Genomic DNA, 8,939 nt, shown 5'->3' on the forward strand with positions numbered 1-8,939 from the left:
TCGCCTCCTAGTCTCTGTTCACCCCCATTGCTCCCCTGCCCTTATAGGCATAAACACTTTACTCATTTCTTATATCTTTTCAGTCTTTACACAAATATAAATATGATGGAAAGAATCATCATATTTGTTGTCCATTGTCCTACCAAAGATAGTGCATACATTCCCAAACACCCTAGGAGCCGTGTTCATCAGAGCATGGAGATAAAGAACATGCTTATTCTTTTCTACATCTGTCTAGTGCTCCATAAAGATCCTTCAATGGAGCAAATGCTTCGCCTCACTAACCTACATATGACTGGTTTGAGTCCACCAGCAATCTCAGAAGAAAAGCCTGGCAATCTTCCTCCATGGAAGATTCTAGCCAAGCAAACCCTAGGAAGCCGTGTTAGTCTCTAAGACACGAGCTTGCCATAAGGCAGAACCAACTAGACAGCAACGGGCTTGGTTTCTGGGGAGCGCCCCAGGGCTTGAGACCACCCTTTCCAACCAGCCGGGAAGACATGGGTGTGCTTTGCTAAACTGTTCGGCTTTCATGGGACGCCGAGAGCAAAAGGCAACGCAATGGACCTTGGAATGATTCTTTCTAAGAGGTGGGAAGCTGGACGCGGCACAGCCTGTTGGGACATGTGCCCTGCCTGGGTACGAGGCTATATATACCATCAGAGTGGCGGCAGGGGGCAAAGTCATTCAACGGAGCAAGTTCCAACTCATCTCTGGCCCCGCTGCCTGCAGCCTTGGGTCTGCAGTCCTTTATGACATCTTCCCCGAGCTCCGTCTGCAAAATTTTATGGTACTTCCTGTGCCTCAGATATAGAAAGCATTTGGTCTTCGTGCCTTACGCTGGGCTACTTCCCCAGCGGTTGGGCAAGAGCTCAAGAGGCTTTACATGTGGTACTGCACGCATTCCCGGGCCTCTGGTTTCCCTGGGAACGCTTGCTGCCTGGGCTGTGCCTGTCTCCAGCGCCTTTGAAAGTCAGCAGAGTCAGCGATCCTTTTCTCTGAGACTCTAGGAGATTCTCTCACTGGGTGAAAATGCCTGTGGGAATGCCTGGTTCTTTTGAAAAGAGACATTTGCTCCCTAAGGTCATGTGATCACTCTCGGGTAAAAACTTTAAAGAGGTTGTACAGCTTCCAACCAACCAGTCCCATCAAGCACAAACGGTCAGCCTTGGCTGCTTTTGTGGGTCTACCACATAGACCCGATACAGTGGTTCAAGTTGGAGTTGGAACCTTTCCGCTCTAGGGCCTAGACAGTTACCTCTCTCCACAGGCGTCTCAAGAGGCTGTGCTTGTAAAGATAATAGACTAAGGTATTGATTAGTCTCCGTAAAAACCTGCATCATCGTAAAAAATCGCCATTCGCAAGACTCTTAGACCGTCTGCCAAGCTGGAGATCATACTGGACAGAACATATCTGTAGAAAGAATCCGGGAGACCTTTTAAGCTCCCCACCCTCCGAGCAGTTACATGATCTACAGTGTTACACATCGTGTTAGCAGCAGAACTAGGGTTTGAAGCTAGGTCTCTTGTCTTCTCGCCCTGGTCTCATCCCACTCTATCGCTGCTTCCCGATGTGTATTCTATGAGACCTCGCCGTTATGAAGAACCAGACAGTTGGTTAGCCCTCATAGTGACTGCGTGTACAACAGAACATAACATGTCCGATCCTGAGTCATCTTCACAATTGTGATAAGTGTCACTTGGTCTCATTGAGTCTCCCTGTTTTCTGACGGCTCTCTGCTTTATCAAGCCCGAGGATGTGCTCCGGGCACATCTGGCTAACATCTGCTAACATCGCCAAAGTAACTGAGATGGAATGCTCACTACCTGTGCTTCTAGGAAGCATTTTGTCAGCTCTTCTTCCAAGACAGATTTGTTCATCGTTCGGACAGTCTATGATCTCGTCAGTGTTTTTCCCGCCACCCCCATAATGCTTCTTTGGTCTTCCCTGTTCCTTGTCGTGCATTCAACAGCCATGGCAGTAATGGACAGCCCTATGACCACACGCAGGCACAGCACAGTCTTCCTGTTGAGAAGACACGTGGAGCTACATCAGAGCCCCTGAGCTGAAGGAGCCACGCGGAGACCCCTGCCGGCGCTGAGATGCTTCTACTGTCACTGGATCCACAAGACTTTCCACCCACTGGCCTGTGATCTTCCTGCATTCAGCATTATTGCACAGTTGTGTGAATCTATAAGGTCTTTATGAGTCAAAATTAACTTAATAGCGGTGAATTTTATTTTGGTTCTGCGTGAATGTGGTTTTTTAACCTGTTGCTATCCATTTCCAGGAATTCTCCATCTTTTTCCGAGTCATGATTCTTCTTGGGGTCTTAGGAAAATCAATTAAAATAATAAAAATCACAGAAAACTTTGTGGTGTTTGAATCCCTTTAAAGTACATCAACAAATCACTGGCCTAGACTCACTGCCCTTAAAGAGAACTCTAAAAACAAGAGCACACACACACACAGGGAATTCTACGAAGACTTTCAGCTACCCCTTCAGGAATTTGTTTTCTTTTCCCTCGATTCTTGGGGTGACTTGTTGCCTGCTCCGATGCCGATTACGTCAGTTGTGCTGAAGGGCTGCCAGTCATGGTGCTTCAAATGTAGAATATGGGGTTTTCCTGGAGCCCTTGCTTAAAAATATCACTCCTAGTTTTTCTTTCAGGAAGCTGTCCTCCTGGCTCTTTACAAAGAGGAGTAAAGAGAAAGGAAGGGAGGGAGGGAGTGAAAGAAAGAGAAAGAAGGGGCCGCTGAAGGGGCAAATTCATGCAGCGTCACATGGAAAAGGAGGGCAGCTCCTGGAGAGGAGTCATCCCAGACTCTCTACCCAGAGGCACTCAAACTTTTTAAACAGGGGCCAGTTCCCTGTCCCTCAGAGCCATTGGAGGGCCAGACTATAGTTTTTAAAAAACCAAAAACCTATGAACAAATTCCTATGCACACTGCACATATCTTATTTTGAAGTAAAAACCCAAATGGGGCAAAAACACCCGGCGGGCCGGATAAATGTCCGCATGTGGCCCGCGGGCCGTAGTTTGAGGACGCCTGCAGTCTAACCTACCTGAAGCCAGGCCTCTTCTCTGTGGACCTCAGGCTGAAATCACCAGCCCATTTCCCAAGACCTTCTTCTGTCTCTGACCTCCCATGGGGCGAACTTGAATGTTGTTACAGACATTTGATAAAATCAAGATACCCCTTGGCTTTCTCTTGTTCTCCGCTAATTTGCCACTACTTTAATTTTTGCTTAAAAGAGATTTGATTCATTCTGCTAATAGACTTCCTTTTCTTTGAGTGCCTCCCGTTACCAGGTACTTCGCTTCTGAGCACACCCTCCGCCCCTAGTCTAGCCTGTGGGTGTTTCCTGTGAGATTTGGCTCTAGTATTCATGCATGCATTCTTTGTAGTTTCTAACAGGAAAAGCCCCTCGTTTTCACAACAGGTCCTTGGTTGGGGGGCAAGGAGCGACAAGGAGAGGCCAAGGCCAGAGCAGCAGCCAGGCACACTCAGGGCCCCTGGGAGACAAGACGCCTGAGAAGCGTGTTGCCTAATGAGGGCCTGGTGTTCCAGGTCCATGCGAACGAAGCCCCCAGAGACGTGCGTGGAGGAACGTTTCTTTACCCCGACACAACAGAATTAAGCACGGGGTGTGGCCCTTCTAATTGGAACCGAAAAGCATTGGGTGGGAGGCGCTGTGGTTGCAAGAGCTTGAGGAAATGGCGTTTTTCACTCTATTTAAAGCTCAGGTCAGGTGTAGGAAATGTGCTTTAACGTATAGTAGACTCTTGGGGAACGATATCCTACCAGAGTCCCTGAACCTTGCCTGAACTTAACTTCTGCATCCTCAAGGAAGCTGGAGCGACTGGGTGAGGGGAAAGTACAAAGACATAACACACCAAGGAAACCCCTCCACACTCGTGGAGGGGAAGTCAAGCCTTCTGAGTGTTTCGATATTTCTTGAGTTCAGACATACTCGTTGAAAACACCGCTCCTGCGCCTTTGCACTATGGTTCCCATTCTGCTTGGCTCTGCTCCAGGAAAGAAACTCTTGAAATGCTCTCTGTAAGCAACTCCTGAACATCGTGCAAAGCCTCCCCAGTGCTGTTCCTCACTGACACCTGCAACAGAGTCATGTGCTCCCAGGAGGTGCTGGGGCCCAGCAGTGGGTGCAGATCTATGACTTCCATTCAACAGCCTCCAGGCTGAGTGGTCAGCAGCTCTTTCAGCCAGAAGGTCTGGGCTTGCTCTGTCTACAGTCTGCCCCATGTGCTGATAAGGGCTTTGGGCTCTGCACAGGGTGAGCTGTGTGGTTTTGGCGAGCACCCGCCATCTCTCCGGGCATCTGTCCTGCCATTTACCTAACAACAGGCTTAGGCTGCCGGGATCTCCAAACTGTCCTTGAAGCACAAAAGTCCCATGGGTGCCAGGGACCTCTCAAGCCTCATTTTTCTCATCTTCAAGACCTCTCCTTCATAGGAGGCGGTGAAGCGGACGGCCAGTGCTCAGCGTACCTGAACATACAACATAAACACCCGCTATTGTCATTGTTATTAAACTTCTTTATGAGACACTCTCCTTTCGAAGTACGTGCAGGTCTTTTACCATTTGTCCTCAAGTGTAATTCGTCAGCCCAAGACCGAATGGCTCATAAAATAATGTCATCCATGAGTACTATGTTCTTCAAGCAATCATGTCAAGGAGACTTAGTGGCCAACATTTCCCCTAGACCAGCGGTTCTCAACCTGTGGGTTGCGACCCCTTTGGGGGTTGAACGACCCTTTCACAGGGGTTGCCTAAGACTATTGGAAAACACATATTTCCGATGGTCTTAGGAACGGAGACATCACTCATCTGTCTCCAGTAGGGTCCGCCCACAAGCAGATACGTCCCATATGAGTACCCGGCATGAAGACTGTCACCCATGCTATACCATGCTTCAAGACAAAATGTCATTTATTTGTAATTAGAAACCAAGAGTTCACAATATAGAATTATATATTGTTTTTAATGATTAATCACAATGCTTTCATTCTGTTCAATTTGTAACCATGAACATCCTGCATATCAGCTATTTACATGAAGATTCATAGCAATAGCAAAATGACACTGATGAAGTAGCAACGGAAATAATTTTATGGTTGGGGCCACCACAACATGAGGAACTGTATGAAAGCATCACAGATTAGGAAGGTTGAGAACCACTACCCTAGACCAAAGGGGTGGAGGGGTGGTGGCGGGAATGGCGAGGAGAGAGAGCAAGGAGGCCAGACTCATGGAAATACAATAGCCAGGATGGCAATCACGAGCATGCGTACGCCTTGTGAAAAGTGTTAACTCACGTCACTGAACAGGATGTACAGAAATTCTGGACAGAGTACTGAATTTGCTCCATACATTTTGCTCCAAGTAAAAAGCGCAATTTGGCATCATGCAGGGATTCACGTATTGTCGTTGAAGTTGTTGCTGCACACAGAAGGAAGTGGCCTCAACCCACCCTCACGCCTGGAGAGACGATCTCTTTTCAGTCTCTCTTCAGGGCGTGAACAGTGCTTACTTAGAACCTCTTCTCACGTGGGGCTTTGCTCACAGAATAAACCGGCCTTGGAGAATTCCAAGGGCAATACTAGTCCTTGCAGACGCTTATCTTCTACCTTTACCTGTGCATTTCAAGTAACTTACACCACATTAGCTTATTAGCTACTCTCAACCCTGTGGCAGCCATCACTCTTGGCTTTGTGAAGGACGGTCGGATGCTACCTGAACTTTGTATTCGGAGAGAGTCCCCGGGTTGAGAGCCACAGGGTCCCTGCCTAGCGGTGGTGGTGCCATACCTTACCCTGCATCACAGTGTCGGGACTGGAATGCCTGCCGTAGACCTCTCCCAGAATCCCTCTGTAATCCCCTTGAAAAATGATTGTGGTAAAATATAATAGCTGTCATTCTCAACATTTTTGGGTGTGCAGTTGGGGACATTAATTACATTCACCATGTGGTGGTATCCTCGCCATTACACAGTTGCAAACTTTCTACATCAGTCCAAACAGAAACTCTGAACCCCTTAAGCAATAACTCCTTTGCCTACGATTCATCACCTCTTGTAACTCATGACTGTGCAGTCGATTCTGAGTCCCAGTGACTCTGGGTTTCGGAGACTGTGCATCTTTATGGGAGCAGACAGCTTCATCTTTCTGCTGCAGAGTGGCCGATGGGTTTGAACCACCAACCTTGTGGTGAAGCAGTCCACGCCCAAGCCCACAGTGCCACCAGGGCTCCATCCCAAGCCCTGGCAGTTACTAATAAACTTTGGTCTATCTCTATTGGCCTATTCTAGATATTTCACATAAGTGGGATCATACATATTTCCCCTTTTGATAAGATTCATTTTACCTAGCACAATGTTTTTGAGGCTCATCCATGTTACTCAGCATATAGCAGAATTTTATTTCTCTATAAGACTGAATAGTATTCCATTGTCTGCATGGGGGTGAGGGGTTTCAAAAAGTTCATAGCAATATTTTGAGTTACTTTTCATATATCTTTCAATTCCATTTTCCATAATGCAAATTTGGAGCTCCTTCATATGGTATGAGGTATGGGTCCAACATAATCTTTTTTTTTTTTAATGTAGAGATTCAGTTGTCGGATCACTATTTGTTGAGGATCACTATTTGTTGAAGAGATTATTCATTCTCCATCAATCAACTTGGTGTGACTGTCTAAAATCAGTTAGCCAAGGAAGTATAGTCCACACCTCCTTTTCCAGTGCAGGAAATGGAGGCATTCAATTGAGGCCCAGGGAAGGGAAGGGAAAGAGCCAAACCAAGGCAGCTAGCTACGGGCATGGTCAGTAACTTGTCTGAAGGGGAAAAGAGAAAATAAAAACCACTCCCCCCACACACAATCTCCCTTCCCTCTGTACACTCATAAATGAAACCATACTCCGATACTGTGTGTCTCTCTAGACATCTCGAGAGTGCCGAAACCTGAGGAGCAAGAAGAAAATGAGGTCATATAATGTCTATCTGATCACACAGCATAGAATTTCTGTTTCCACTCTGGGACAATGCTCTGGGCAACTCTGGTGGCTCTTCCTTTCCTTAGTTCCTGGAATGGGTCATTCTTAGAAAGAAATAGAAGTTGTAATTTCATCATTCTGGATAAATGAGCTAAGGAGGACGAGTTCTTTCTTTCCCCCTTATCCAGCACCTAGATTAACACAAGCCCAAAGGCAACGGGTTTCAGAAAACAGAAAGTCAGCTTTATGGGCATTCATAACTGAAATGAAGCCTGGACAGAGCTAGGCTTCAGACAATACCGACCCTAAAGTAGAATAATATGTTTTTGCCAAGAACACAGCTGGAATCGCCCCATGCTTTTCACAGAATAGGCACTCAATAAATACTCGTGGATTGATTTGGCAAGCAAAAATTCTTGTCATCTGGATCCTTTTCTCTTTCAGCTTTAAAAAGGTAAAAAAAAAAAAGAAATGTGTGTAGCTACAAAGGTACAGGTGGCTAGTGTCTGTTACAATGGAATGAATCTTGGTGGTGGTGCCTGTCCACTATAGTCCATCATTTTACAAACTGATTTCTAAGCTGCACTAATCCTGAGCTTTCCTGTGAGTGTGTGTGTGTGTGTGTGTGTGTGTGTTTAAAGGTTTTCACCTCCAAAGAAGTTGTGGAAACATTGCTGAGTTTCCCACCCACCACCCCAGATTCATAAAGCACAGTAGCTTATTAAAGATAATGAGAAGAGCTGGGGTTAAAGGGACAGTTTTAGCTTTGTTGAAACAAGCTCTTTCCAAATCCTTGTGAACACAGAATTCTCTCCCTCCTTTTTTTGTTTTTGCCTGACATTCATTAAAGTTCCACAAAATTCATGCTATTTGGAAAATACAGATTGAGCCCAGTCTCTGACATGAACTAGGGAAGAGGGGTCCTGAGAGAGGCAGTGGTTCTTCACTGTTCTCTCCAATAATCTGTGGCTCCTGTTCCCACCCACCCTTCCCTCCCCTCCTTCCTGTTCCCTGTCCCTCTCCTCTGTCTCCTTGCCACTGACCTCCTATAACTCCTGCTAGCTATTTCCCTTTGAAGGGTTCTTTATTGCATAAGATTTCACATCCATCCCCCCATCATCTCAATCATCAGCCATGGTGTCTGGCTTCTTGGGACCGCCTTTCAGCAATACCAGTCTGGTTGAACGTGACTGACAAGTTCTGGCCACTCTCAGTCAAGATATGGGGGTTCTAGTCCCAGCCCCTCTACTAACTACTTTCTTGTGTGACTTTGAAAGACTGAGAAGATTAGCCACGGAGAGGAGCCTGCAGGAAAAGCAGGAGAGAACGGTGATAGGGGGCAGACAGAGAGAATGTAACCACGTTGAGCAGCCCGGCGTTGAGCCGGTCGTGGAAAGTCCAGAATGTGTGGGTTTGAATCCCCGTGGCCTGGTTAGCCATAATTAGCAACGGGACTTCAAAGAGGATGAGTCTGTTTCCGCATCTGTGAAATGGGAGTTATCTCCAAGGGTGGAGAGCCTTGACCCAGAGAATGCTCTTCACAGCGGGAGCAGGAGTCAGCTGCAGGGGTTCCGAGCATCTGGGGTGTGCAGGCAGGAAGGCAAGTAGGAAGTCTAAAGGCTTGGGTGCGCACAGTTTGCAGACCGCCTCGTGTGGGGAATGGGTGAGCTGTCAAGTTTACCTCCGCCTGTTTCCCTTCACTGTGCCTCCCCACCTCCCCCACTTCAGCTTCCAGCTCCCCCCTCCCACTCCACCCTTCTGGGAGCCACACGCGCATGCGCTCTCCGGCGCCCCTACACAGCTTTCCACGTTTCACTTCCCTCACGTCTCCGCCTCCGCGCCTGTTACCGCGCCACGATTGGCCAGCCGACCTCTGCGTCTTGGCCAATCAAAGTAGCCCCCTCGCCCCCGTGTTACTGG

Source organism: Tenrec ecaudatus, chromosome 16 (genome assembly GCF_050624435.1).
Source record: "Tenrec ecaudatus isolate mTenEca1 chromosome 16, mTenEca1.hap1, whole genome shotgun sequence".
NCBI classification, from domain to species: domain Eukaryota; kingdom Metazoa; phylum Chordata; class Mammalia; order Afrosoricida; family Tenrecidae; genus Tenrec; species Tenrec ecaudatus.